The following is a 6,245-nucleotide window of genomic DNA, read 5'->3' as shown; positions in this document are numbered from 1 at the left end:
GAAGAGCAAATAAGAGATATTTGCCACAAGAAGAGCCCAGGAATCCATAATTTGCCGTAGTGAAGGCATATGATCTACCAAGATGCTCACGACTTGTGTATTTCCTTCTACCTCTGTCCCGCACTCAAAAACCCCAAAAACTTGTTAATTATAGTCTTTCAAAGTTAGATGCTAACCCCGATCCTTCAAGTTCTATCCCTCAATACAAACCCGCTAAGCACGGTAAAGACAGTCTTTCGAAGAAACATTTTTTAAAAGACAGTATCTTAAAGTAAGTGATTTCTAAAGTAGGCATGAATTCATCATAGGTGTTTTAAAGGTATTACAGTGGAACTGCCGTTCCATTATTTATGCAGCTACAGATTTAATATATTTTGTTCTCAATTTTCTTCCGACATTATTCTTTTGCAGGAGACTTGGCTCTCAAATAGCCAATTTCCACATAAGAAACTACCATTTATTTCGATTGGACTGTCCATCGAGAGGCGGAGGACTTGCTTTCTTGATAACAAATAAAATATGCCACAAAGCAATAATATCATATCAATGTATGTCTACGGACTGCAAGATACTAGCAATAGATGTAACTATACCTGGTTGTTCTCCGTTTTCTTTAGTTAATACATATTTTCCCGCAGGTGTTCAAGACATTCGATACATTGATATCCTTGTAAAATCTTGTAGGAAAGAAATTGTGATAGCAGGAGACTTTAATTCGCATCATGTGTCTTGGGGTTTCAGAACAGACTCATGTGGAAAGAGATTGTCGGATTTGGCAATTAATCAAAATTTTTGTTGCTTACACATAAAGCAGTTACATTTATTTATGGCCTTGATAAATCACCGTTGGATTTAACATTTGCCAGTTCGGGGATGTCCGTCACTTCCTGGTCTACAGTCCACTTTGCTTCAGTGACCATCTACCCATTCAGTTTGATATTGTATGCCCTCTTACTTCTTTAGAATCTCCGGCGCGTACTTTTGTGAATTACCAGAAATTTCAGAGTATCTTAAAAGCGACCCTCAACTCCCAGATAGCGGTGCCGGATGACATCAAAGCCATGAGCCTTTACGCTGTATTAAAAAGTTCCTATAAAAGGTCTCAGTTTAATATTACCAAAGATAAAAGTACTCACTCTCCTTTGTGGAATTCGGAGTGCACGCGAGATTACAGACGACGAAAAGCCGCTTGAAAAAAACTGCTTTAGAATCAGTCTCCGAATAACTGGAGTGATTATAAGTTTGCAGCTGCCACATTCAAGAGAACGGTATCACACGCCAAAGATGAATACGATGAAAAACATCATGCATTCCTCTCTAAGCCTAACAACAAAAAAGCTCTGTTCAGATTCCTTCGGTATAGAAAGTTCATAACAACACCAGCGAATATTGCGTTGGTAATTCTTTCACCACGCGAGATATCTGCTTCATTAGAATTCATAGGAAAGGGCTTAACACAACACTTAACATCATGTTTGCCAAATGGGCCATTAAGACCTCCTATCGCGGATGACTTTGTGGAAGTCAGAGTGTCAGAGCTTTCCAATATCGTTAGAACTTTGCCTGCCTCAGCCCCAGGTCCTGATGGCAGTTCCACTGTCATACAAAAAAAAATTGTTTGCAATGTCTCCTGAGGAACTTAACACAGTGAATTATTCTCTAAAAAATGCTTGCGTTCCTCAAGAATGGAGGACAGCCAAAATAATTCCGCTACTTAAAAAACAAGGCGCTGGCTACAATTTTGACAATATTCGGCCTATTTCTCTTACGTCAAATATGGTAAAACTTATTGAAAGCGTTCTATATGATCGCATGATGGATCATATATCTAAATGTTCGTTACTGAGCCCAAGTCAAATAGGTTTCCGACCTGGTCTCTCCATTTGGTGTGCGCATCTTCTTTTCTGGGGTTTTACGTGCCAAAACCAGTATTGATTATGAAGTGTGCGCATGTAGACTTGGAAATCCGTATCCAACTTGCTCGGAATAGAAAAGAATTGAGTGCTTTAGGGACTCTTGACGTAGCGAAAGCTTATGACAGTGTCGAGTACCCACTACTACTGGACAGACTACAGTCCTACAATTTTCCGAGATATATAACGACATGAATTTTTGAATTTCTATGAAACAGAAAATTTTATTGTTTTCAAAATGGCTTTTCTTCAACAAAGTTTGATCAGACAAGAGGGGTGCCCCAGGGGGCTGTTCTGTCTCGTGTACTATTTAACCTGTTGAGTTCAATTCCACTGCGCCGGGAAGTTCATCTCTATGTCCATGGAGACGACATCGCATTTTTCGTGACAGCAAGAGACATTATTTCCCTTTACATGTCCTTGCAAACGTACCTATGTATTCTAGAGAAGTGGCTTCACACCCTTCACTTGCCATTAAACGTAAACAAAAGTGCAGTCCTTGTCTTTCTGCTTTCCGGGTCGATACATTTATCATTAGTATATGGTCACAGAACCACCCCACAGGTAGAGTCCCTTAAGTATCTGGGTATCACATATGACGAAAAACTTAACTGGCGTTCTCACATAGAAAATATTAAAACGAAAGGGACACGAGCTGTAGGTTTATTAGGTAGAATCAGTAACCGGCGTTCTGGTATGCGAAGTGACACACTAATTATGATCTACCGTTTGTATGTACGACCGATTCTAGAATTTGGCTGTGTTTTGTTTCCGGAAGTGCAATATCTAAAATAATACCAGTTGTTTCTTTAGAAAGAGAAGAGAGAGAGAGCACTTTATTTGCACCCGTCAGAGAGTATGCGTGATCAGGGTTATACGCAGCTGCCCCTTTCACCGTCTACCTCCCCCCTAGACGTCGGCCGGAATCAGTTGGCTTCCGACCCTAAATCACATGCTCTGGGCTTGCCCAGCGCTAAACGGTCTACATGAGGACAAAGAGTCATGGGAATCCTCCCTCCATAGCCAGGAAGAACAAGCTCAAGAACAAGCCATCTGTTTAGAAAGTCTTCGATTATGTTTAGGTCTGCCTAAATTCGGTGCTAATAACGTGTTATACCAGGAAGCACGATTACCTTCTCTTCACACGAGATTCCGCATGCTTATGGTTCAAACCTACTCAAGGACTTATGAATCTCCTCTTAGACCTACAGAATACATATTTATTAGTGAACGAAATTCATTTTTTGAGAACACGTGGCTACGGTTACATACCCCACAGGTTATTTTTGTGCAGGCACAACTAGCACCTTTATATGTTCGCATTAAGGAAATCATTCCGTTTGATAGGTCAATATTGTCTCTTAAAATAGAATTTGCAGACATTTTTCCATGCACTTCAGTCCTTGGACATGGAGCTCACCACGGGCGACGAGTTTATGTTTCGCCGCACTACTAGCGCAGGTAACCATCCACAAATGGCTCATCTGATACTGTCCTACTCCTATAATATCAGCAGTATTCACTATTTCAAGCAGAGCATCTCGGGAGTCAGGAGCGCGGTATGGTGTGCCAATCAAGTATGCATGAAGAAAAATCGCCGCTTATCCACGAAGTGAATGATGATGAGTGGGCGAAGCACCGGGGGATCATTCGGGTAAACCACAGCTACGGACCAGACAGAAAGAGAGCGCGCGTCGGGAACGAACGCCCTTGTGCACCGCAGCGCCCCTTGCTACGGACAAGAGAGAAAAACGCCCGAAGCGTTCTCGGGAAGCCGGAAGCTGGCTTCCGGAACCGGAACCAGAAGTGATACCGCAAGTGGAAACTGAAGCGGAAGTCGGCTTCCGGTTCGGGCTTCCGGAAGCCGGAGCTTGGCGTACATATACTATACATATATATGTATATATGCGTATACATACATACATAGCGGTCTCCATGCCAACCAGAGCTATGGACTACGAGGGACAAGGCTCGGCCCTAAGGTGCTTCGCCCCTAAAAAGGCGAAGCATCAGTTGCGATAGCAAATTAGTAGAGAGCTATACAGAGTAAGAATAGCAGTTTTATCAGCTCTATAAACTTGGACATGCAGCAGCACCAGCAACGCGCAGAACTGTTCTCTACGCCGTCAGCGTTTTGCCCGCGTTCGAATGTAACGCGCGCGGCGTTGGGGACTGTTGCCTGTGCCTCTGGGGGTAGCTCGAGCAACCAGTCGCGCGGAAATTTTGCGTGTATTCGCGGGCTCCTTTCACACTCGGAAAAACACTTTTATGGAGCACGTACCGAACAACAGAAAGCTGCATCCGGAGTTTTTCATGGTGCTCTACAGTTTTCTCCTTGACACTTTGACAATTAGGACAGTACTTCTCGAGTTAGATAATTAATTACAATTAGCTAATTAAATCTCAGTAACGAAAAAATTACTGGCGGCTACTCCACTGCACTGGAAAAAATACGCACTAAGTTTGCTTCGCGTAATGCCGTTTATCATTTTTTTTTCGCGCTTCGTGATAGCTAGGACACCCTGTATATACGCGTGCAACAGCCAATAGGCGAAATCCACGCACGAGCCGAGGAGAGCCGTCATCGTCTTCGTTTTCCTGCGTCCTCGTGCGCGCGCTTGGGTAACGCCTCCGTGACAATATTACCTCCACAAATATCGAATATCGTGTACCTTCGTCCTTGTTACAACACTCCATCAACGCTTCACGGTGTGCATTCACATGTACTGCGGTCGCCATTCCAGCATATATATATATATATATATATATATATATATATATATAGCTTCTGATAGCTGTAGTCCAATAAACAGTAGCATTGCACGACAATAATGTTACCTGTGACTTCACAGGTAACATTATTGTTGTCAAGTGCACAGACCTAACCATTGCATAGCATTACATGTTCCATGAGCACCTGCCGTGGTTGCTTAGCGGCTTTAACCTTGCCCTGGTAGGAACTTAGTAGCAGGATAAAACCTGGGTCGCAGCGACCGCATATCAGTGGGGGCGAAATGCAAGAATGATAAAAAAAATGTGGTTGATCCCTCTTATATAGGAATCGGTATAGAACACGAAAGTGAAACGTGTCTTCACAGAAGTAGTGTAATGTTTATTGCACATTGATATATAATGTCTATTGGTGTTTTGTGGCTAAAGCGCCCTTAGGCGTTGATGCACCCACGCTGACGCCTGGTGGCACGTCTCCTCCATCACGACTACCAACGTCGATGACCATGAGCAACCGTCGTGCATATGGAAGCTGCACTACGCTGCACACGCTAGCACAATGCGAAAGACGAAGCACGTAACTGACACACTAATACAACGCGCAAGACAAAGCACGTAACTGAATCGTCACCGAGTCAAATCAGCGCGTACAGCGCGTCGTAATTGCAGCCTCCGCGATCAACTTCAGAAACATTTTCAGAGCTAATTGCAGAGGCCACGCTCCGCTGTGCTGAGTACGGTGAACGCCACCTAGTAGTTGGTAGTGCTTCTTGATGCCAGCGTCCCTTCGAATGCTGGCATCGAGGCGTCGTAGTGCTGAGACCACCGAAGCGTTCACTGTCGGTGCGCGTTAGTGTCATAATGCAGTACTTCTCTTTTCTGCTCGTAGGCGGCGGCACCGCCCCGAGCAAGAGCGCGGGTACACGGAGGAGTGTTAGATATATAAGGCGCGTCTGTGTGGCTCTCTGCAAATGCGTTTGTGGCGCAATGGGTTAAACGCTCGGCGATCTATCGTCGCGGACCGAGAGGTCGTGGGTTCGATTTCCAAATTTTGCATGTTTGTGGAACTTTTTCTTCTGGTTTCTTTCTTTGTATTATGTTCGTGTATGTTCGTGTGACGTATTTCCGTGACCGAAATACGTCAGTGAAGTCTTGGTGGACCCCGGCATAAAACACTTTCGTGTTAAAAAGACCGTGCACTGTGCACGTTAAACAACCCAAATTAGTCAAACTTAGTCTGGAGTCTCCCACTGCGGCGTGCCTCATAATCAAGTCTTGGTTTCGGCACGTAAAACCCCAGAGTTTATTTACACCTTGCATATGACGACAATAAAGCCATCGCATATTAAGCATGGTATATTAAGCATATTAAGCAAGTAAGCATGGCATCTAGTCTTATGCCATTTATTTAACGGCCTCAGAAAAGTTTCCCTTCACATAGATTCCATCACAACAATTAAAACAGACGCCGACCATAAGAGTTTATAAAACTAATACATTTCGGTTCCCGCAACGGTGCATTCTCAGGCGTTATCTACAGCATCCCATGCGCAGACTGCGATGGAAGTTACGTCGGCGAGACAGGCATTCCAGAAAGGATTC

The sequence above is a fragment of the Dermacentor silvarum genome, chromosome 3 (assembly GCF_013339745.2).
Source record: "Dermacentor silvarum isolate Dsil-2018 chromosome 3, BIME_Dsil_1.4, whole genome shotgun sequence".
NCBI lineage: Eukaryota > Metazoa > Arthropoda > Arachnida > Ixodida > Ixodidae > Dermacentor > Dermacentor silvarum.
This window is presented reverse-complemented; position numbering follows the sequence as displayed.